The 25,024-nt window shown below is 42.8% G+C and overlaps 1 long non-coding RNA gene across 1 annotated transcript; it reads left to right on the forward strand.

The window, feature by feature from the left end:
- On the forward strand, positions 21,274 to 25,024 carry LOC108637115. The gene is made up of 3 exons (XR_001918756.1): positions 21,274 to 21,438; positions 22,955 to 23,119; positions 24,750 to 25,024. It is a non-coding gene; the product is annotated as an uncharacterized LOC108637115 (long non-coding RNA).

Here is a 25,024-nt window from a genome sequence, read left to right on the forward strand (position 1 = left end):
ATCGTAAATATGCCAGGTAGACAGCTGAAGCTAGAGATTAGAATCAAGGCATGAGTTATTAAATCCCAGGAGAAGTCAAGAAGAAGCAAACCAGTTTCCCAGCATCCTGTGAGCCCCACCATACTCAGAACACTTCCTGTCACTGACTGCATGCTTGGTGACCCGTTCCCTCTGTTGTGCCCTCCTGCTCCTGCTAAAGGTTCCCAACAGGGCTTAGGTATTACACCTCTTTGTTGGGGCACACTGAGGCTCGCAGGTGACAGCTGCTTAGCACAGGGTCACAGAGCTAATACGTGATGGAGCCAGAATTTAAGTAAGGTTGATATGATTTAAAAAAAAAAAAAAGCTTAAGTTGTTTTCATTAAGTGCATGCCAGGAAACCAAGGTAAGTGAAAAGAAATTAAATATCCTCATGAGATAAGAGGCTTAACAAAAATGAACGGAAGTGGGGATTTCTCTTTAGAAGTCTTCGAACAAATGGCACTGGTCTTGACTCCGACAGGAGACAAAAGTTCAGGCTTCAGCTTATCACCTGTGGTTCCTCTTCCCACATCCTGTGCCCTCACTGATTGGATTCTTCTCTAGTGTGTTCCCCAAGGCCTTTCATGTCTCCTTTGCCTTGCTGTTTCTTCTGCAAAGAATGCCTTTTGAAATCTGAAACATCCTTAATTCTCCTGTCTCCAAGACAGATCTCTGACTCTTGGGGGTGATTCTGAGAACAGCAAGTTCAGTTCTGTCTGGTTCTTCTCTTTGTAAGAATTCAGATCCCCGAGTCCTGCTTCTAGAAATTCTGATTTGCGCAGCCTAGAGTGGACCCCAAAATATCTAGCTGCATAAACATTCAGATGATTCTGATTCAGAAGTTCTGCGGGCCAAGCTTTGAGGAACACAGCCTAAATGTATGGCTTCTCTCCCATTAGAAATGTTGAAGTTGTTGTTCTTATTTTAGTTGTTTCTCTGTGTTTGTTCTTACCGCTTTCGGCTTCATGCAGGGGCTGTGCCTTGTCAATTTTTTTTTTTTTATTCTTCTGGAGTCAGACACTTAGTAAAGACTTCATAAATATTTATTGGACTGAACTTATTACCATCTATTAACAAAAAGACACTATTTTGTAAATATTATTTTTGTGCCTTTTTTCCTTTGTAACAGGTAAAGAGTAAATTTAGGGAAGTGTTGGGGGAAAATGAAGACAGCAAATGTGAGGACTTCTGCAGAGGTCCAGTGGTTAGGACTCCATGATTCCGCAGCAGGAGGCCCAGGATCAATTCCTGATTGAGAACTGAGATCCTACAAGCCATGCAGAGAGGCTGAAAAAACAAACAAACAATAATTCAGCAGGTATGGACAGGCGAGAAAATAAGGATGCTGGAGGGAAGTTCAGTGAGGACATTCCTTCATCTCCTGGGGTCCCAGGGGATAAGCAAGACGTTATCAATATTCAGAGAAAAAATGGAAAAGGTGTCAAGATGCAGGTTTTAGTTCTATCTTTTGATGCCAACTGACTTTTAAAGATACTCAGCCCTGGATGGTTTGGAAACCAATCTACATGGAGATGAGAGACTGAGTTACATGGGCTCCTTGAGGATGATGGACCCTAACTGGATGAGATACAGCCATTCAGGTCTCTTGGAAGTTCATGTGTCTGTACTTTAAGATACTTGAATATATCTGTGGAGAATGAAATGTGAAGAAAACTCACTCCAGTATTCTTGCCTGGAGAATCTCAGGGACAGAGGAGCCTGGTGGGCTGCTGTCCATGGGGTCATACAGAGCAGGACACGTCTGAAGCGACTTAGCAGCAGCCTCAACAGCAGCAGCAATGTATCTGCAAACACTTCCAGTATGAAAACCTAAGCTCGGCCCCAGCTCAGAGCTGCCTAAAGTCCTTGTGCATTTAAATTCACTAAATTCAGTTTGGAAGTGAATGAAAGACTTGGCTAAAACAGGGCTTAGAGGATTCTAACATACTATAGGTTTGGGAATCCATTCTCTTCCCAGGGGGCTTTAGAAACCTTCCCCTGAATTACCAGCACAGCCTCCCCTGCCCTCATTCTCTTCACCTGGAGACCTAATCTATAGATGATTATAGTCTAAGCATGTCCTGTTCATTCCTTAAAGGAGTATTCCTTTTTGGAATCCTCTCCAGACCGGGAAGACTTTCCTTTACTCAAATAACTATTTGGCCATGTTCTCCCTCCTCCCATTCTTTCTCCTCTTTCTCTTATTCTTGGAATGACTTTTAACTGACAAACTTGGAGGCAAACTCAAATATCTTTATATTCCATAAGATTACTCCACAAGAAGGTTCCAGTGAGGATGTTGCTAAGAGTTAATTTGTAGTCATAGAACTGAGATATAAATGTCTTCTGGTGGGTGGACCATAACATATCTTCATTTATTTACTCAGCATGAAAGGAGCCCATAAATATCACACTTCATGTTTCTTCAGTATTCAACAAGACAGCCATTTTTGGTTAGACAACTTTTACTATCTCCCTGGATGCAAGGAATCCTGGGGGCAGAGCTGGGAAGCAGAGGTTAGAGCTCTCAGCATTTACCCTAAGGTTCTGTCATAGGTCTATGGTGATGCCACAGCTCGGTACCTCTTCAATACTCTACTTGTTAAGTAAGAACAAACAAACAAAAAATCAGCACCTATTATGTGCCAGGCATTCTGAATGGTGCTGGGAAATATGATTTTTACTCTTTAGGAGCTCACTATTTGATATCATCTAAATTAATGAACGAGCTTCCCAGGTAGTGCTAGTGGTGAAGAATCTACCTGCCACTGCAGTAGACATAAGTTCAGTCCCTAGGCTGGGAAGATCCCCTGGAGAAGGAAATGGCAACCCACTCCAGTATTCTTACCAGGACAATCCCATGGACAGAGGAACCCGGTAAACTAGATTCTGTGGAGTTGCAAAGAGTTGGACAAAACTGAAGCTACTTAGCACACATGCACAATGTAATGAACAATTTTAATAAAGCCAGACATTGTTCTGAATCAAACAGCAATGTCTGTTTTAGCATAAATGTCTATCAACAACATACATGTCTAACAATAGCATTTCACATGATTGACACCATACCTTGACAGTAAATGAACATAAATGACACACCAAATATGATAATAATCATTAGAAAGTTAATACTCCATCTTTCCAGTTTCTCATGTGTTACTTCATCAGTAATTTAATAAGCACCAACTTTCAGTGGAGTCACTGCTCTATGCTAAGGGAGAGGGGAATTAGGATAATTTAAAAATAACCTTCCCCTTTTTAAGAGAGACTCGAAGTTTAGTTAGGCAGGCGTGTGGCTCTAATGAAAAATTATAAAGCAAATATTAGCATTTCATATCTGGAAAGTCAAATTGGACTATCTAAGCCAGCTATGTGTGTTAATCACTCAGTCATGTCCACCTCTTTGCACCCCCATGGACTATAGTTCGCCAGGCTCCTCTGTCCATGGAATTCTCCAGGCAAGAATACTGGAGTGAGTTGCCATTCCCTTCTCCAGGGGATCTTCCAAACCCAGGGATAGAACCCAGGTCTCCAGTGTTGCAAGAAGATTCTTGACCATCTGAGCCATCAGGGAAGCGCATTCTAATCCAACTGGTGCATCTGAAAGGAAACAGTCCCCTCTGGTTCTTTCTTCACCCACAGAAGATTCAATTCCTCCTCTTTTTAAGACCGAAGTTGAGGGCTCAAGTTTGCTTTGATTTTGCACTACTTCAGACTGATCCCTAATTATTCCTCGAAGATCCCACACCCAGGGAGAGCCTGCAGAATCCAGAAAGATGTGCTTCTGTGGATCTGATCATCAGAGAATTTATGGAATTATTCAAAACCTCCCATATTTCTGACAGGAGAAAAGCTAAGTCACTGGCTTGCGATTCCTGACCATGCCTCTAGTGACTCCGTTGTCATTCTTCACCTCCTGCCCCTCCTCAGACCGGCTTGAATCATCTTTGGAACTCATCCATTCAACAACCACCCAGCTGATATTGCGGATATGTGACATCTCTGCCTGAAGTGCACAAAAGCCTCCACTTCCATCTTCTTGTCCATTTCATCCTTCCGATCTCACGCCTGTGCTGTCTTCCTCAGTCCCTTGGGCATGGTGTGGCTTTTCCTCCTTCATCCTCTCTCTGCTCCCTGTGTGACCCTGCACTGTACTCTACCCTGATGACTTATTGTCTGCTTCACATTTACGTGCTTAGGAACAAGCTTGTGAGGACTCTCTCCTCTATCACTGCATCCACAGAGTAGGTGCTCACTGGGACTTGGTGAATCAATAAACTTCCCTTCATTCTTTATTTTACAAGCTTAGAAACCACAATACACATGGTCAGTGCTTGATCTACATTATGTAGTGTTCTAGATGCTTGGAACACATGAAGGACCCCTGACCTTTTGAGATTACATTCCAACAGAATTTCTGCCTCTCTTTCTGGCAAAACAGCATTTTTCGTGCATCCCCTCATTCATTCATATAACAAAAATTAACATGTACCTATCATGGCATCTGGTACCATCACTTCATGGGAAATAGATGGGGAAACAGTGGAAAGTGTCAGACTTTATTTTTTGGGCTCCAAAATCATTGCAGATGGTGATTCCAGCCATGAAATTAAAAGACGCTTACTCCTTGGAAGGAAAGTTATGACCAACCTATATAGCATATTCAAAAGCAGAGACATTACTTTGCCGACTAAGGTCCGTCTAGTCAAGGCTATGGTTTTTCCTGTGGTCATGTATGGATGTGAGAATTGGACTGTGAAGAAGGCTGAGTGCCAAAGAATTGATGCTTTTGAACTGTGGTATTGGAGAAGACTCTTGAGAGTCCCCTGGACTCAAGGAAATCCAACCAATCCATTCTGAAGGAGATCAGCCCTGGGATTTCTTTGGAAGGAATGATGGTAAAGCTGAAACCCCAGTACTTTGGCCACCTCATGAGAAGAGTTGACTCATTGGAAAAGACTCTGATGCTGGGAGGGATTGAGGGCAGGATGTGAAGGGGACGACAGAGGATGAGATGGCTGGATGGCATCACTGACTCGATGGACGTGAGTCTGAGTGAACTCCGGGAGTTGGTGATGGACAGGGAGGCCTGGTGTGCTGTGATTCATGGGGTTGCAAAGAGTTGGACATGACTGAGAGACTGAACTGAACTGTGTGCCAGCTATTTCAGTGAGTGAGAGAGAGAGATAGAAAAAAAGTGATAGAGAGAGAGATAGAAAAAAAGAGAGATAGAGACTGTAGACTTTCTTAAAAAGCCTCTAGCAACCTCTTTTTCATAATTCATTAGCCCAAATTTTGTCATATACCCAACATGAATTAATTAATTGCCAAAGGCAATGCAATTACTCTTAGAACAATCATTCCCACAGCTTGATCTGACCTCAGTTCTCCAACTTACTTTGCATCAACAAAGTACAAGAATAGGTATTGGAGAACCAACCACAGTACTCTCTACTGATAACAGCAAGGAGTGGGAAGAACCAGAATGTTAATATATGTCTCAGAAGCTCCAAGAGTTAGAACTGAGGAAGTGGATCTTGTCATCTCCGAAGAAAAAAATAGCTCAGATATGAAAAGCCAAATTTTCAGAATCTGGAAGGAGGAAATAATGTGGAAGAGAGTGAAGAGGACCTGGAAGAAGCTTGAGAGCCCAGGACCATTGACCTGAGCCCATGGGAGAGAGATGTGGGAGCTCTTTTTAAATAAGTACTTGAGTGATGCAGAAATGGTGAGGCCATGAGAACTCTGCAGGTAATGTTCAATAAATATATAGTTTTTATCATCAACTGAATTTTGAAGGGGATTTATTTGGCTAGACTCACTCTCTGTTGAATATATGTCAGTAGGTATCTATACATAGAACTGATGCTTTTGAACTGTGATGTTGGAGACTCTTGAGAGTCCCTTGGACTGCAAGGAGATCCAACCAGTCCATCCTAAAGGAAATCAGTCCTGAATATTCACTGGAAGGACTGATGCTGAAGCTCCAATATTTTGGCCACCTGATGTGAAGAACTGACTCTTTTGAAAAGACCCTGATGCTGGGAAAGATTGAAGCAGTAGGAGAAGGGGATGACAGAAGATGAGATGGTTGGATGGCATCACTGACTCAATGGATATGAGTTTGAGTAAGATCTGGGAGTTGGTGATGGACAGGGAAACCTGGTGTGCTACAGTCCGTGGGGTCACACAAAGTCAGACACGAATGAGTGACTGAACTGAACTGAATTGAATCTGTATGTAGAAACTGTAAGAACCTTTTTATTTTTTGCTTTCAATATAGAATATGTTAAAAATTAGAAGTATTTTATTCACTTTCTGGATTTTCGTTTACAGCTGAGCATCTAATATTTTCAAGCTGTTAACTTTACTAAAATACTACCTGTGAAAAGATTGATAAGTAGACTACATTGGGAGTATAATAGATACAGTTTCTTTGAAAAGTATTTTGATAATATCAGCAATTAAAGCTGAAAAGTGTAATAACCTAAATTTAACTGAAGATCAGGAATAAGACAAGGATGTTCATTCTTGCAGTTTCTGTTTTACATTGTATTAGAGAAGGCAATGGCACCCCACTCCAGTACTCTTGCCTGGAAAATCCCATGGATGGAGGAACTTGGTGGGCTGCAGTCCATGGGGTCGCTGAGGGTTGGACACGACTGAGCGACTTCACTTTCACTTTTCACTTTCATGCATTGGAGAAGGAAATAGTAACCCACTTCAGTGTTCTTGCCTGGAGAATCCCAGGGATGGCAGAGCCTGGTGGGCTGCCGTCTATGGGGTCGCACAGAGTCGGACACAACTGAAGCAACTTAGCAGTAGCAGCAGAAGTTCTAGACAAGAAAATTAGAGTCTTAAAAAAAGACATCCAGATTGGAAAAGAAGTCACATTTTTTTTCCCCTCAGTTGACATGATATTATAAATAGGAAATCTGAGGGATCCACTGACAATCTATTATTAAGCTAATAAATCCAGCATTAGAAACAACCCAAATGTTCACTTACTGATGAATAAATAAATAAAAATGATATATCCATATCATGGAATATTATTCAATGATAAAAAGAAAGGAAGAACTGATACATTCAACAGTCATCTTTGACATCATTAAGTGAAAAAAGCCCATCACAAAACATCACCTATTGTATGATACCATCTCTATATAATCCTGAATAGGCAAATCTACAGACAGAAAGCAGAGTAGTGATAGCTGAGGGCAGGGTGAAAGAAAAGTGCATGGGGGAAAATGAGGAGTGAGTAGTACTGGTTTCTGAGTTTCTTTTAGTGATAACAGAAATGTTCTAAAATTAGATTATAGTGATGGTTCCACGACCCTGTGAATATACTAAAAATATCAAATTATATATTTTAAATGGATGAATCATATGGTATGTGAATTATATCTCAATAAAGCCATTAAAATAAAGAGATAAAATATGATTGATTTGTACCTTAAATGCCATACAGGAATGAGAATGAACAAATTTGGATGTGAAATGGGTGTGTCTTAAAAAGATAATGGTTTGCAAAAGAAGCCAAACACAGAAGAGCCCATATTGTTCGACTCTATTTACATAAATACACTGATCTGTGTCATGAAGATAAATGTTACCTTTGCGGGAAGGGAAGAAGTGGAAGAAGGCACAGGACAGGGCCACCTTTAGATTTCCTATTTAATATTTTATTTCTTGATTTTGTTTTTGTTGTTGCTGTTCAGTTGCCCAGTCGTGTCCAACTCTGTGACCCCACAAACTGCAGCACACCAGGCTCCCCTGTCCTTCACTAGAGTTTGCTCACACTCATGTCCGTTGAGTCGGTGATACCATCCAACCATCTCATCCTCTGCTGCACCTTCCCTTCCTACCATCAGTCTTTCCCAGCATCAGGGTCTTTTCCAATGAATCGGCCTATTGGAAAATGAGTGTCAGGTGGCCAAAGTACTGGAGCTTCAGCTTCAGCATCAGTCCTTCCAATGAATATTCAGGGTTGATTTCTTGATTTGGGTGCTAGTTAAATACATGAGTGTGTTCAGTTTATGAAATTCTACAGTTGAGTCCTGCTGGTTTTGTCCAACTTTTCTAAATGTATGTTATGCTTTGATGAGAAAAAAAGATTTAAAAATATTCTATATGTCTTATCATTTTATTGTGTACCCTAGTTCTGAGCCATGGTGGAGAAGCAGCCAACTGCACAAGATTTTCAGTTTGGCAACATGTTCTTTGTTGATTCAGCATAATATTTAAGAACCACATGCAGAGCCTTTGAAAATGGCCCAGGTTTCTGGATCATGAAAGTGGCCTGAACATTGTAACTACTTCTTCCTCAAATACTCATCAAATTGGCAGAAAACATGAAATTGCTTCAAAATAAGGAAAGGAGCCAGCAGTGGGCCAGATAGTTTGAGGTATCTTGGGAAATAGAACACAGATTGGATTGGATTGATGGAAATGAGGAAAGAAGCAGAGACTGCATCCTTGTTATAGCAGTAAGGTGTGAATGCAATCCAAGGGGGCTCCAGAGGAGCCTCAGACTCATAGCTCTAGGGTACAGAGAGCTGAGTGATCCACAAGCAGGCTTTAGCAGGATGTGTGAAAGAAGGGAGACCTATATTCAGGATGAAGAGGCTGGTGAAAGGCCAGTAGAGCAGAGCTTTAGGGATTCTGGGCCTCCACGGAGGGTGGGATGGAAGGCAGCCCCAATAGGATAAGGACCACTATGAACTCACCACCCTCATCTCCATAATCGACTTTGAGATGCACTAAGAACTCAGAGCTCAAACTATGCACAGAAACTGTGCGGCTGTAGCACCTGGGAGTTTGTTGGAAAGGCAGACACCCAGGCTCCACCCTGGACCTCCGGTCAGCACTGGAAAGGCTTCCATAAAGCCCTTTCTGTCTCTGTCACTGAGGAGGACCAGCTCTGGACCCAGCTGTGTGCATTCTCCTGTGTCTGTTCAGGGCCGTTGCAATGCATGGATGCAGCAAGGTCCGAACAAAATTAGACAGCAGTTGTTTCTGTCACTTTTCCTCCTGATGGCCAGAGAGAGAATCTAGATAGAACACTTCTCTGCTTGACTGCTCTTCATCTAGCCCTTTCTCAGTAGTCTCCAACTCCTCCACAGAAATGTCCTCAGGCACACAGCCCCTCTGAGGCACAGAATCCTGACCTGGTCAGAACTGAGCAGTGGACTCAGTTGGACAGTCTCTACCTCAAGCAGATACCCTGGTGTCAGGGAGGAAGATGTGAGCACCATGAAACCAGCGGAAAGATGAGGGAGGCATGTCTTCACATTAGGCTTCAGGTCGGGAAGCCTAATGTGAAGACAAGGTCTTAGTCAAAAACATGGGAGAATAGGTTTGCGGGGTTACCGATTATCGCTAGGTGAAAACTCCTTTTGGAAACTTGACCATGGATGAAAATTCAAACAAGAGCCAAACGTGTTGACTTTAATAAAGATAAAACCTGCAAAACATCAGCATCCTTCTGAGCCATGCACTGACAGAACTCCTAACCACACAGATAGATTCAGCCATCCGGTAAATCTCTTGACCCTCATTCTCAAGGACAGTACTCAGAGAAGTAGTCTTGTCTTAATCTAAAACAAGTGTTCCCACTATCGCAAAGCTCTGCAGAGAGACAGGCCTTGAAGATGATGTGAAAATGAAGAATAAGGTCACAAGAAGGTCGCAAGAAGGTGTCCTACCCCATAAAGTCAATCCAGGGGAGAGAAAGCCGTCTGGGTCAGAACAGACCTGGATTCAGATCGCTGTGTGACATCTCCCAGATCACTCTGGCCTTCTGAACCTCTGTTTTCTTTTGAGTGGAAGAAAATGATGATATTTGTCCCCTTAGTCTGTGTGTTAGTTGCTCAGTCATGTCTGACTCTGTGCGACCCCATAGACTGCAGCTCACAAGTCTCCTCTGTCCATAGAGTTCTCCAGGCAAGAATACTGGAGTGGGTAGCCATTCCCTTCTCCAGGGGATCTTCCTGACCCAGGGATCGAATCTTGGTCTCCTACTCTGCAGACAGATTCTTTACCGTCTTAGTCACTAGGGAAGCGTTTAGTTTGTGGTGACAATTAAATAAAAATCATATGTAAAACACTTAGCTCAGGGCTTGGCACCTCAGAAGGGTTTAGAAAATGTGAGTGTATTCTAAAGTCTGCCTTGCCCAGTTACAGATCCTAGGAAAGCCCTGAATAGCCTATGTGCTGAGCTGGGCAGGACTTGCAACCATAGTCTCTGCTATTGCTCCTGAACATCTGAGTTCAGGATGAAAGAAAGGCATTTAGCCTTACAAGTATGTAATTCTCTCTGAATGTTAACCTTTGTGCCTGCTAAGAGGACATTCAACCAAGAGTGACATGGGTTTTGTGTTGACAGAATCACCTGCCTGCTGTAAGACAAATCCCTCTGGATACATTTTAATTTTAAAGTTTACATCACATTTGCTTTTCCTACTTCTGAAAGGGAAATTTTCAAACATGCAAATACAAGAAAAATGAGTCCTGCAGTTGGAGGGCCTGAAGACAACCAGAATAACCACTGTGGTGCATTTTTTCTTGTGTACTTTCTCTCTAACATCTCCCTTGTTACAATAAAATTCACACACACGGGCACTTACACACAACACACCCACACACAAAGCACAGACTGCCCTGCCTTGATTAGCAATCAGTTTATGTAATATTCTAAATCCTTTGCTGTCATTTCAACAATCTTCACAGCAGTTTCATCAGGAGAAGATTCCATCTTAAAAGAAAAAAAGGCAAAACTTTCTTTACTCATCAATAAGAATCAACTGTTCATCTATTAAAAGTTTTACCATGAGATTGCAGAAGTTCAGTCACATCAGGCTTTGCTTTTAAGTCTGGTTCTTTTGCTATTTCTATAGCATCTGCAGTCACTTCCTCCACAGAAGTTTTGAACCCCTCAAGCCATCCATGAGGGTGGGAATCAACTTCTTCCAAACTCCTTTACTATGGATATTTTAACCTCTTCCCATTACTCATGAATGTCCTTAATTACATCTAGAATGGTGAATGTTTTCCATAAAGTTTTCAGATGACTTTACCAGATCCATCAGAAGAATCACAATTTATGACAGCTATCAGTTCAGTTCTGTCGCTCAGTCCTGTCTGACTCTTCGAGACCCCTTGGACTGCAGCACGCCAAGCTTCCTGGAGAATCCCTTGGACGGAGGAGCCTGACGAGCTATAGTCCATGTGGTCGCAAAGAGCTGGACATGACTGAGTGGCTCAGAATGCACACACAACTTCTTGTTTTCACTCTGCGGTTTCCTCACCTCTCTCAGACTTCATAGAAATGAAGAGTCAGAGCCTTGCTCTGGATTACCTTTGGCTTAAGGGAACGTGTTAGCTCGTTTGATCTATCCGGACCACTCAAACTTTCTCCGTATCAGCAATAAAGCTATTTTGCTTTCTGATTACTCACTGTACACTGGAGTAGCACTTTTGGTTTCATTCAAGAACTTTTCCTTTGCTTTCACAACTTGGCTAACTGTCTGGTGAAAGAGGCCTGATTTTGGCCCATCTAGGATTTTATACGCCTTCCTCACTGAGCTTAATCATTTCTAACTTTGGATTTAAAGTGAGAGGAATGTGACTCTTTGTTTCACATGAATGCTTACAGGCCACTGTAGGGTTATTAACTGGCCTGATTTCAATATTATTGTGTCTGAGGAAATTGTGAGGCTTGCACAGAGAGCCAAAGGCGAGGTAATGGCTGGTTAGGGGATCAGTTAGAACACACACATTTATTCTGTTCACCATATGGGTTCAATTTATGACACCCCAAAAGAATTACAACAGGAACATTAAAGATCACTGATCACAGATCATTTTAATGTACTAAGGATTTTAAGAAGTTTGAAATTCTATGAGAATTATCACAATGTGACAGAGATACTAAGTCAACAAATACTGTTGGAAAATGATGCTCATAGACTTCATCAATGCAAGGTTCAGTTGGTACTTTCAACTGGCAAACACTGAGGTATCTGCAAAGCACAGTAAAATGAAGCAGAGTGAAGGGAAGTTTGCCTTGAACTGCTTGGGCTTCCCTGGTGGCTGGCTCAGACGGTAAAGAATCTGCCTGCAATTCAGGAGACTCAGGTTCGATCCTTGGATTGGGAAGATCTCCTGGAGAAGAGAACGACTACCCACTCCAGTATTCCTGCCTAGAGAACCCCATGGACAGAGGAGGCTGGCAGGCTGCAGTCCATGGGGCCGCAGAGAGTCAGACACAACTGAAGTGACTCAGCATGCACACATGCAGTGGTTCTCAAGTCCAGGGTGCTTCTGACACCCCGCAGCACTTGATAAAGCTCATCTTGCTGGGCCTATCACCAGAGTTTCTGACTCAGCAGGTCTGGCATGGGACCCGAGAACTTGCATTTTGAACAGATTCCCACATGATTCTGCTCCAGTTAGTCAGGGGACTCCACTTTGAGAACCACCCCTGTACTCTGACCCAGAGAAAATGAGAGGGGTTTCTGGTGATTCCTCACCCCAGGCCTGAAACTCTACACCTAAAAGGATGACAGGCTGCTGGCCCAGTGGTTAGTGGAGCTACTGCCAAGAGAAACCTCAGAGCCAGCCACACCCCTGCCAGCTATTTAGGCTCTGAGTCAAAGTTCAGGCAGACCGTGGAAAATGTGGTTTTCAGCCGTGTTGCTGAAACCAAAACCTTTGCCCAATTTGAAGTGTCAAAAGCCTGCATCAAACTCTGGCCCTGCCTCCCTCTTCTGTGGGGGACCTTGATCCCCCTGATGTGAAAATTTCAGCTACTACAGTGTTCAGTGCTTGGCAGGAAGGGACATTCCACAATAATGAGATGACTGTGATCTGGAGGACGCCACAATGCTGTGTCTGTGAGTGTGGCAACTTCCTCTGTCAGCAAAGCTCCCTGCAACCTCTTCCACCAGGAGGCTGCCATCTCTCTCCTCCAAGGCTCTGAGTCAGGAGACCCCGGGGGGCAGATTTTTCAATGATGCTGTGTCCTCATACCGTCACATCTCACTGTGATTTGCCACTAAAACTATCAAAAAATAAATAAATAAAGGAGATACATTGTGGTCCCCAAACTTGTGCTTTACCGGGTAAGAGAATCTTGCAGCGATATATAACCAGATGATTATGTATAGAACAAGGTTATGAATAGTATATTCTAATCACTAATAGCCATAGGAAGTGACAGAAAATAGCAAGATAAATAAATAGAAGAGCAATACAGATCAGAAAGAGCTTTGTAGAGCAGTGATTTTGGGTCAGTCTAGGGGGAGATTATTCTTTGCAACTTATTTTCTCTGAAGACACTACTAAACATACTCTAGTGGATGTAATACTATAAGTTCAACTACATGACCTGGAATGCTAAGGAGAAGGCTTAGGACTTCCCTGGTGGTCCAGAGGCTAAGAATCTATGTTCCCAATGTAGGGGACCAGGTCCAACCCCTGGTTGGGGAACTAGATTTCACAAGCTGCAACTGAGGATCCTGCATGCTGTAAATAGAAATAGATCAGTTAGACCTAATCTATATCTATAGGACATTTCACCCCAAAACAATGAAGTTCACCTTTTTCTCAAGTGCACACAGAAACTTCTCCAGGATAGATCACATCCTGGGCCATAAATCTAGCTTTGGTAAATTCAAAAAAATTGAAATCATTCTAAGCATCTTTTCTGACCACAATGCAGTAAGATTAGATCTCAATTATAGGAGAAAAACTATTAAAAATTCCAACATAGGGAGGCTGAACAACACGCTGTTGAATAACCAACAAATCACAGAAGAAATCAAAAAAGAAATCAAAATATGCATAGAAACAAATGAAAATAAAAACACAACAACCCAAAACCTGTGGGACACTGTAAAAGCAGTGCTAAGGGGAAAGTTCACACAATACAGACATACCTCAAGAAACAAGAAAAAAGTCAAATAAATAACCTAACTCTGCACCTAAAGCAACTAGGAAAGGAAGAAATGAAGAACCCCAGGGTTAGTAGAAGGAAAGAAATCTTAACAATTAGGGCGGAAATAAATGCAAAAGAAACAAAAGAGACCATAGCAAAAAACAAAGCCAAAAGCTGGTTCTTTGAAAGGATAAATAAAATTGACAAACCATTAGCCAGACTCATCAAGAAACAAAGGGAGAAAAATCAATTCAATAAAATTAGAAATGAAAATGGAGAGATCACAACAGACAACATAGAAATACAAAGGATCATAAGAGACTACTATCAGCAATTATATGCCAATAAAATGGACAACATGGAAGAAATGGACAAATTCTTAGAAAAGTACGACTTTCCAAAACTGAACGAGGAAGAAATAGAAAATCTTAACAGACCCATCACGAGCACGGAAATTGAAACTGTAATCAGAAATCTTCCAGCAAACAAAAGCCCAGGTCCAGACGGCTTCACAGCTGAATTCTACCAAAAATTTAGAGAAGAGTTAACACCATCCTACTGAAACTCTTCCAGAAAATTGCAGAGGAAGGTAAACTTCCAAACTCATTCTATGAGACCACCATCACCCGAATACCAAAACCTGACAAAGATGCCACCAAAAAAAGAAAACTACAGGCCAATATCACTGATGAACATAGATGCAAAAATCCTTAACAAAATTCTAGCAATCAGAATCCAACAACACATTAAAAAGATCATACGCCATGACCAAGTGGGCTTTATCCCAGGGATGCAAGGATTCTTCAATATCCGCAAATCAATCAATGTAATTCACCACATTAACAAATTGAAAAATAAAAACATTATGATTATCTCAATAGATGCAGAGAAAGCCTTTGACAAAATTCAACATCCATTTATGATGAAAACTCTCCAGAAAGCAGGAATAGAAGGAACATATCTCAACATAATAAAAGCTATATATGACAAACCCACAGCAAACATTATCCTCAATGGTGAAAAATTGAAAGCATTTCCCCTGAAGTCAGGAACAAGACAAGGGCGCCCGCTTTCACCATTACTATTCAACATAGTTTTAGAAGTTTTGGCCATAGCAATCAGAGCAGAAAAAGAAATAAAAGGAATCCAAATTGGAAAAGAAGTAAAACTCTCACTGTTTGCAGATGACTTGATCCTCTACATAGAAAACCCTAGAGACTCCACCAGAAAATTACTAGAGCTAATCAATGAATATAGTAAAGTTGCAGGATATAAAGTCAACACACAGAAATCCCTTGCATTCCTATACACTAACAATGAGAAAATAGAAAGAGAAATTAAGGAAACAATTCCATTCACCATTGCAATGAAAGGAATAAAATACTTAGGAATATATCTATCTAAAGAAACTAAAGACCTATATATAGAAAACTATAAAACACTGGTGAAAGAAATCAAAGAGGACACTAATAAGTGGAGAAATATACCATGTTCATGGATGAGAAGAATCACTATAGTGAAAATGAGTATACTACACAAAGCAATGTATAGATTCAATGCAATCCCTATCAAGCTACCAACGGTATTTTTCATAGAGCTAGAACAAATAATTTCACAGTTTGTATGGAAATACAAAAAACCTTGTATAGCCAAAGCAATCTTGAGAAAGAAGAATGAAACTGGAGGAATCAACCTGCCTGATTTCAGGCTCTACTACAAAGCCACAGTCATCAAGACAGTATGGTACTGGCACAAAGACAGAAATATAGATCAATGGAACAAAATAGAAAGCTCAGAGATAAATCCACACACCTACGGACACTTTATCTTTGACAAAGGAGGCAAGAATATACAATGGAGTAAAGACAATCTCTTTAACAAGTGGTGCTGGGGAAACGGGTCAACCACTTGTAAAAGAATGAAACTAGAACACTTTCTAACACCATACACAAAAATAAACTCAAAATGGATTAAAGATCTAAATGTAAGACCGGAAACTATAAAACTCCTAGAGAAGAACATAGGCAAAACACTCTCCAACATACATCACAGCAGAATCCTCTATGACCCACCTCCTAGAATATTGGAAATAAAAGCAAAAATAAACAAATGGGATCTAATTAAACTTAAAAGCTTCTGCACAACAAAGGAAACTATAAGCAAGGTAAAAAGACAGCCTTCTGAATGGGAGAAAATAATAGCAAATGAAGCAACTGACAAACAACTAATCTCAAAAATATACAAGGAACTCCTGCAGCTCAATTCCAGAAAAATAAACGACCCAATCAAAAATGGGCCAAAGAACTAAATAGACATTTCTCCAAAGAAAACATACAGATGGCTAACAAATACATGAAAAGATGCTCAGCATCACCCATTATCAGAGAAATGCAAATCAAAACCATAACGAGGTACCATTTCACGCCAGTCAGAATGGCTGCGACCCAAAAGTCTACAAGCAATAAATGCTGGAGAGGGTGTGGAGAAAAGGGAATCCTCTTACACCGTTGGTGGGAATGCAAACTAGTATAGCCACTATGGAGAACAGTGTGGAGATTCCTTTAAAAACTGGAAATAGAACTGCCTTATGACCCAGCAATCCCACTGCTGGGCATACACACCGAGGAAACCAGAATTGAAAGAGACACGTGTACCTCAATGTTCATCGCAGCACTGTTTATAATAGCCAGGACATGGAAGCAACCTAGATGTCCATCAGCAGATGAATGGATAAGAAAGCTGTGATACCTATACACAATGGAGTATTACTCAGCCATTAAAAAGAATACATTTGAATCAGTTCTAATGAGGTGGATGAAACTGGAGCCTATTATACAGAGTGAAGTAAGCCAGAAAGAAAAACACCAATACAGTATACTAACGTATATATATGGAATTTAGAAAGATGGTAATGATAATCCTGTATGCAAGACAGCAAAAGAGACACAGATGTATAGAACAGTCTTTTGGACTCAGAGGGAGAGGGAGATGGTGGGATGATTTGGAAGAATGTCATTGAAACATGTATAATATCATATATGAAATGAATCACCAGTCTAGGTTCGATGCACGGTACTAGATGCTTGGGGCTGGTGCACTGAGATGACCCAGAGGGATACTACGGGGAGGGAGGAGGGAGGAGGGTTCAGAATGGGGAACATTCTGTATACCTGTGGTGGAATTCATGTTGATGTACGGCAAAACCAATACAATAGTATAAAGTAATTAACCTCCATTTAAAATAAATGTAAAAATAAATAAATTTTAAAAAATAAAATAAATAAAAGGAAGGAAGGCTCAATAAGGTCCACTAGTCTCAATTTAATAAGGCAAAGCTATGTAAAGTGAAAGGAAGTGAAAGTGTTAGTCACTCAGTCGTTTTCAACTCTTTGTGACCCCATGGAATTGCAGCCCACCAGGCTCCTCTGTCTATGGGATTCTCCAGGCAAGAATACTGGAGTAGGTTGCCATTTCCTTGTCCAGGGGATCTTTCTACCCAGGGATTGAAGCTAGGTCTCCCGCATTGCAGGCAGATATTTCACTGGTGTAGCCACCAGAGAAGCCCCTAAGCTATGCTTGCCGCTGCTACTGCTTTGCAGTCGCTTCAGTCGTGTCCGACTCTGTGTGACCCCATAGATGGCAGCCCACCAGGCTCCCCTGTCACTGGGATTCTCCAGGCAAGAACACTGGAGTGGGTTGCCATTTCCTTCTCCAATGCATGAAAGTAAAAAGTGAAAGTGAAGTTGCGTCCGACTCTTAGCGACACCATGGACTGCAGCCCACCAGGCTCCTCTGTCCATGGGATTCTCCAGGCAAGAATACTGGAGTAGGTTGCCATTTCCTTCTCCAAAAGCTATGCTTACCCTATGCTATTAAGATGTCTATAGGATGAGGAAGGGTTTATGGGCTGATGTTTAAAAGCCTAGACTCTGGGCTAGATTTGAATCCTGGTTCTACCACTTACTAGCAGTACATTGTCAGATAATTTACTGAGTTTCTTTAGGTCTCAATATCTTCATCAGTAAAATGGGAATAGTGATAATGCTTATATTATTTAGTTGTTAATGAGATAAAAGGCATTGATGTATGTAAAATGCCTAGGATGGCACATGACATAGCATATTGTTTACTGAATAATAAAACAGCCTAGTAGGTAATGAAGCACTTTGTATTGTTTACTAAATAAATCATCAAAATGAAATTTTAGATATACTGTGCTTGTAACTATAAAATTCAGTTATGGAGAGAATTTGTATGGTGTGGAAACTTCTCATTTTCAGATACTAGTGGGTAAATGAGATGTCCTAACTATTCAACTCTTAGAAAAAGCACACTGGAAGCGGATAAAACATCAACTTGGGAGTTCAACAGGTTTAGGTGGAAATCCTGTCTGAGTCTATTCCTGTTAGATGACCTTGTGCAAGAGCACCAGCCTCTCTGAACTTCATCTGTGAAGTAAATGTCTATGATATATTTAAAGCATCTTGTAAAACTTGAGGGCTTCCCAGGTGGCACTGTGGTTAAGAATCTGCCTGCCAAGAAGAGCCTTGAGTTCAATCCCTGGGTCAGGAGGATCCCCTGGAGAAGGAAATGGCAACCCACTTCAGTATTCTTACCTGGAGAATTCCAAGGACAGAGGAGCCTGGTGGTCTACAGTCCTATGGGGTCACAAAGAGTCGGACATAACTGAGGACAAAAGGACAAAACAGGAATGATACAGCAGAATTGATGTGCGCAGTGAAGGCACTGACTTGTGGTTTCCAGTACAATTCTTGGTGCCATACACAGCTAACAATTTTATTATTTTTCTTTATGAGTTATACATTACTTAGTAAAATGTCAATATGAATTCAGTTCAGTTCAGTCGCTCAGTTGTGTCCAACTCTTTGCGACCCCATGGACTGCAGCACGCCAGGCCTCCCTGTCCATCACCAATTCCCAGAGTTTATTCAAACTCATGTCCATTGGGTCAGTGATGCCATCCAATCATCTCATCCTCTGTCAACCCCTTCTTCTCCCTCCTTCAATCTTTCCCAGCATCAGGGTCTTTTCCAATGAGTCAGCTCTTTGCATCAGGTGGCCAAAGTGTATGAATTATGACCCAGTAAACTTTGGAATAAGCTGAAAGGAGTTGTTACGGAGGAGGAATGAGGATGCTGCGAAAGAGCTGCGTGGTGAGCTCGTTTCTATCTGCCTCTAATAGGTTCCCTCCCCACCTTCCCAAGGTGGATGCCATGAGCTCGAGGATTAGGGGGCTTGGATCTTGGAGAGGTGGGCTAGAATCTTGGCCCCTGCTCATTTCTTAAGACAGTTGACTCTGCGGGAGCTCGTTCACCTTTCCTTGGATTGCAAATGGACAGGCTATGGTGAGTGCTCTGGAAAAACATTCACACCCGCTGCCAGGATATTTTCATGTGAAATCTCAGTTCTCCCCTACCTCTTAAGTCTTTGTTTCTTTCTACTGTTTTTAATACAGCATTTGCGAGAAAAAGCACAAGCACTTAGGGCAGTAACCACATTTTCCCTCATCCTCTTACACAGTTCTTCATTTTTTTTTCTTTTTTACTTTAAAAATGTCACTGACATAATTGATTTTTCCCTTGCAAGCTAAATTCAAGTGATGTCTAAATGCAAAATGTTTACAGGCAGTCTCGTTCATTGGCAGCAGCAGCAGCACCAATATATAAAGGAAATTAATACATAATCAGAGGTTTTAGCTTTTTGTCATCCAGCTGACTTTTTTCACTTTTTCACAATGGCCCTTCTGTCTATTTCTCCATCTTTGAGCAAACAAAAACAGCTGGCAGATTCAGGACCACACCTCACCCAGCCACCGCCAAGTTAACATCACATCTGTTTCTGTGCAGGTGTCTTCCCTTTGGCCTTGAATGTTGACATGTCATTGATGGTTTGCTTTTTGGGGAATGAATTTGAGATCTCCATGTTTCTTACAAAGGTATTTGGTTGGGTTATGTAACTTTTTCCCTGAGCCAATGACGGGCAAACCGATCAAAGCTCCGTCTTCTTCTTAACTATTCTCCCTGCAAAGTATTCATCCAGTCATTTGCTCGTCTGATCATCAAGTCATCCTTCTGTTTAACAGAGACACCGACTGACCCCCTACATACTGAAGAACACTGCTGAGCAGGCTGTTTGATGTAGAGTTCACAGAGAATGCCATCCAGGGACAACTGGCAAGGTGTTCTGAGATTCAGACGCCGTCTCAGGGTCAGCTCTGACCACATGGGTTCCTCACCTTCTGCTGGTTGTTGAGCCCCACTGATGGAAATACGGGGTTTCCCAGGTGGTGCTAGTGGTAAAGAATCCACCTGCCAATGCAGGAGACACAAGAGACACAGGTTCAATCTCTGGACGGGGAAGATCCCCTGGAGGAGAAAATGGCAACCCACTGCAGTATTCTTGCCTGGAGAATCCCATTGACAGAGGAGCCTGGTGGGCTAGAGCCCATGACGTTACAAAGAGTCAGACACACTGAAGTGCCTTAGGATGCCCATGCATGACTGAAATATAACATGGGGACATTCTTCTCCCTTTGAACTCAGTACTCTTCCTAATCTTGGAACTCCACTCCTCCTGGACTGTGTGGGGTGATAATAGCCAAGGAGGTGCCTATCCATGCCTCTGTGTGTGTGTGTGTGTGTGTGTGTGTGTGTGTGATTTGTTGTTCAGTTGCTAATTTGTGTTTGACTCTTTGTGACCCCATGGACTAGAGCCCACCAAGCTCCTCTGTCCATAGGATTTTCCAGGCAAGAATACTGGAGTGGGTGGCCATTTCCTTCTCCAGGGGATCTTCCTGACCCAAGGATCAAACCAGGGTCTCCTATATCAGCAGCCACATTCTTTACCACTGAGCCATCAGGGGAAGTCCTGTGTGTGTGTGATACATGTATGTATGTGATGTGTATGCATATGTGTGTATGTGATAGGTATTTGTGGTATGGTGCTTTTGGCACTTTTTAAAATCACTCTGAGCAGACTTCATTTTATTCAATAAACACTTTCAGTTAGAATAAAACCTGCCCAGGGAACAGAGGGAAAATCCAAGCCCAAAGTCCAGAGGCCCCCGTCCGCTTTCGTGCAGATGTAGCCGGTTCCAGCGGGGACATCGCGGTGCTCAAGGGAGGAAAGCAGCCCAGCAGGGAGGCGCTGCTATGTGACAGCAAACAGGAGAGGCTCCTGCGCATCCCAGACAGCTGGCCTGTCGGAGCACCGGCCGGTGATGGATGACCCAGCAGTGAGACATCCCAGAGCGCAGGGGCGTTCCTGGGAGCGCACTGAGCGCAGGACTGGCCCAGTGAGATGTGCGCTCCTCGGAGCGCGGGGCTCACGCCCACAGCGTTGTGGACCAGCTGCAGGGGCCTGAGCTGCCTTATTTGGTAGCAGAGCCGGCCGTGATGCTCGGCTCCGAGGTGCTTCCTGAAGTCTGCCTGGGGTCTGCGGTTCCTCACTGCTTCCCGGTAAACAAGCCCTGGGCGGGGAGCGGTCTGAGGGTGGAGGCTGCCCGACAGCGGCCGACAGAGGCGAGGACTAATTTGGTCATGGAGAGCGTGGAGGGTGACATTTACTGGATCTACGGTGGAGCTAACACAGAGCACATGGCCCTGGGGACCTGGGGAGGGGCTCTGGGTGTAGTCTGCACAGAGAGATGAAGGGTCAGGCCTGGTTCCGGGGCTGGGGGCTGGGTAGGGGGCCAGGTCCCCCTAGCCCGGGAGCTTCTCCACTCTAGGGGCATCCCGTGTTTCTGGCCACCCTTGCTCCTTGCCCTTCTGATACCCTGGTCCTGTGTTTCCACTGGTCCTGGTGACCCCTCAGCATGCACACTGAGATGTCAGGGCGGTCGTGAGAGGTAACATTTTCCCCGGAAAAAGCAAGCCTGCCCTTGAGCAGGGAAAGGGCCGAATCCTCCTTTGATGGGAAAAAAGCAGAGTCCATCACCTTTGGTTACACCAGGAGATCAACACATAATTCTACTAGATTAGAACTATTGGGAAAGAAGATTCTGGTTTCCGGTATTCATTCTCTGTTTTTATTTGAACTGGAGTATGGTTGCTTTAAGATGTGTTAGTTTCTGCTGTACAAGTGAATCAGCTGTAGTGTATATATATTCGCTCCCTTTTGAGCCTCCCTCCCGCCCTCCACGCCATCCCTCCAGGCCGTCACAGAGCACTGCACTGAGATCCCTGTGCTATACAGCAGCTTGCCACCAGCTATCTATTTTGCACAAGAGTGTGTTTTAGTCGCTCAGTCATGTCCAACTCTGCAACTCCATGGACCATAGCCAGCCAGACTCCTCTGTCCACGGAATTCTCCAGGCAACAGTCCTGGAGTGGGCAGCCATTCCCTTCTCTAGGGGGATCTTCCCCACCCGGGGATCAAACCCAGGTCTCCTTCATTGCAGGAAGATTCTTTATCATCTGAGCTGCCTGGGAAGCCCCTTTTTACACCCGGTCCCTAAATTCATCCTACCCTCTCCTTCCTCTGCCTCCTCATTCAGGTATTCATTCTTGAACTGAGAGGTCACCAGACATTCTATTATAAAAGGTGAGGGAGTAGCTGTTTTAGGTTTTGTGAGACGCTTGGTTCCTGCTGCATCGGGCGAGTTTGGTCAGCAGTGCAACAGGGACCCCGGGAGACTGTGCCAACCAGTGGGAGGAAGGGGGCTGCGTTTGCTGAGACTTCTCTTATTGAACCAGTCAGGGAGGGGGGCGCAGGGAGGGTGGTGTGCCTGGATTTGCCCACCCCAGTTTGAATTCATCACCAAATATTGAGTGAATACCTGCACATTCTAGGACCTGAGAAAACATTGATGACTTCAAGACATTTATGTTGCCCCAGGAGAGTTTATATTCTATGGGGGGAAAGAGACCAAAACTCCTAAATAATTATGTGATAGCTGACAGCTAGGGCAACATGCTCTAAAGGAAAGGGAAGCTGCGTGAGTGGTCCCGTTTATTCAGGCTCTTTCTCTTCAAGCTCCAGTCTTTCATTCAACCCTGTGAGGACAGTGACCTCAAAGATCTAGTTTATTTTTATGTACCCCGCACCTTTCAAGTTATTTTCTGATGACTGCTTCCTGATGTTCTGGCCAATGCAATATGATAAGAGGAAGAAACTGAAGACATACAACTTTGTAAACAGGTAATAAAACTGACTACTTGTGGATGAAATGCTTACATTCCTAGGTAAAAAGTGCTGTAAACAGTAAGAAAATCAAGCTAATAAAGGGGTGTGCATACTTTATAATAAAGAAGGGGTTTATTAAAATAATAGAATATGTAGCTTACATATGAAACATATATAAATATATATAAACACACACATATAAAACATATGAATGAAAACAACAAACAAAATACTTAAGAATGAACTTGGGAATGTATGTTACCTACAACAAGAAAAATTTATAAATTACTCCTGAGGGACAGGAAAACACAAGTATGCTAAATGGAAACAAGCTCCTATTTTTGAAGGAGAAGGCTCATCACTATACAGATATTAACATTTCCAAGGAAAATTGTGTATGTAGTATAAACCCTGTGTTGTTTTTGTTTGTTTGTTTGTTTGTTTGTTTTGAAGGGGTGTGATTCTATTGAAAAGGGACTAGTTTCCATGGCTCTGCAATGTAGCTGGGTCCTTTGCTTCTGGTTTCTCACAAGCTTGCAAGGAAAATGCTGATAGGGGTTGCAGACTGCCTCTTCAGAAGGTTCGGCTGATGATCCGATTCCAAGCTCACTCATGTGGTTACTGAGAGATTTGGTTGCTTCAGGGATGTTGAGTGGATGGCCTCCATTCCTTGATGGCCACCCTCACTTCCTTGCCTCTCCTAACAGAATCTCAGAGCACAGTGGCTTTCTTGAGATCAAACCCAAGAGAAGAAGCAAAGAGAGCATTTGAACAGGTTGAAGTCATATTCTTTTATAGCCTAATAATAGAAGGAGGGCTTCCCACATAGCTCAGTGATAAAGAACCCGCCTGCCAAAGCAGGAGATGCAGGAAACATGGGTTCGGACCCTGGGTTGGGATGATCCCCTGGAGGAGGAAATGGCAACCAACTCCAGTATTCTTGCCTGGAAAATCCCATGGACAGAGGAGGCTGGCAGGCTACCGTTCATGGGGTAGTAAAGAGTCTTATATGCCTGAACACGAATGCCTAATAGAAGTGATGTTCTATAACTTTTGTCTAATTTATTTCTGGCAATAAATGACTAGTCTAAACTCAAGAATTAAGAAATGCACAAGGGTGTGAATACCAAGAGATAGGGCTCCCCAGAAGTGATATTGGAAGGCTGCCTAACAAAGCTCAGTGTCAGCTCTCTAACTGCTCCCTGCTGTTTTAATTCCCTGCATAACATTGATCACTATCACATGTGTCCCTTGTTTGTTTACTTGTTTGTTGTCTGTGTCCACCCTCTGGAATAATGTGTCCATGAGTGCAGAAACTGTGCGGGTTATCATAGTGGGTGATCAATAATGGTTGTTTAATAAGGGAATGGATCAATGTGTGACTTGAACATACCTGAGAAGTTGGCTGAGGTTCCTGGGGAACTAAGCAGGCTGTTCTGCCTGAGAGGGGGGGTTGCCGAAACCAGCAAACATTTTGGCAGAAGCAGTAGCAGTCAACCAGAACGTCTCTGATTTATTTTACAGCAGATGTTCTTTCTGCTCTCTGACCTCTGTCCTGGGGACAGCAATTTAGAAAATGAAGGGGTGGCAGCACATGATTATGCCACATACACTTATTTAATTGAAGTGATCTCATTTGTAATAGAGACTGCAAACCGGGCATGAGTCCTGAGCGGCAGCTGCTGTTCTCCGTGGGCTCTTCACCTGGGCTCAGAGCTACATGAATCCTTCTCTGTTCATCTCACTTCGGCTTCCTTGGCCTTTCCCCTCTTCATTTTTCCTCCTGTGCCTTCAAGACTACTTATCTTCCTCCTTCAGCAGTTCAATTTTAATTATCCCTTGCTTCATGACCTCATGGGGCTTCTCTGGTGGCTTAAACGGTCAAGAATCTGCCTGCAATGCAGGATACTCAGATTCAAT

This window comes from Capra hircus, chromosome 11 (assembly GCF_001704415.2).
Source record: "Capra hircus breed San Clemente chromosome 11, ASM170441v1, whole genome shotgun sequence".
In the NCBI taxonomy this organism is placed as follows: domain Eukaryota; kingdom Metazoa; phylum Chordata; class Mammalia; order Artiodactyla; family Bovidae; genus Capra; species Capra hircus.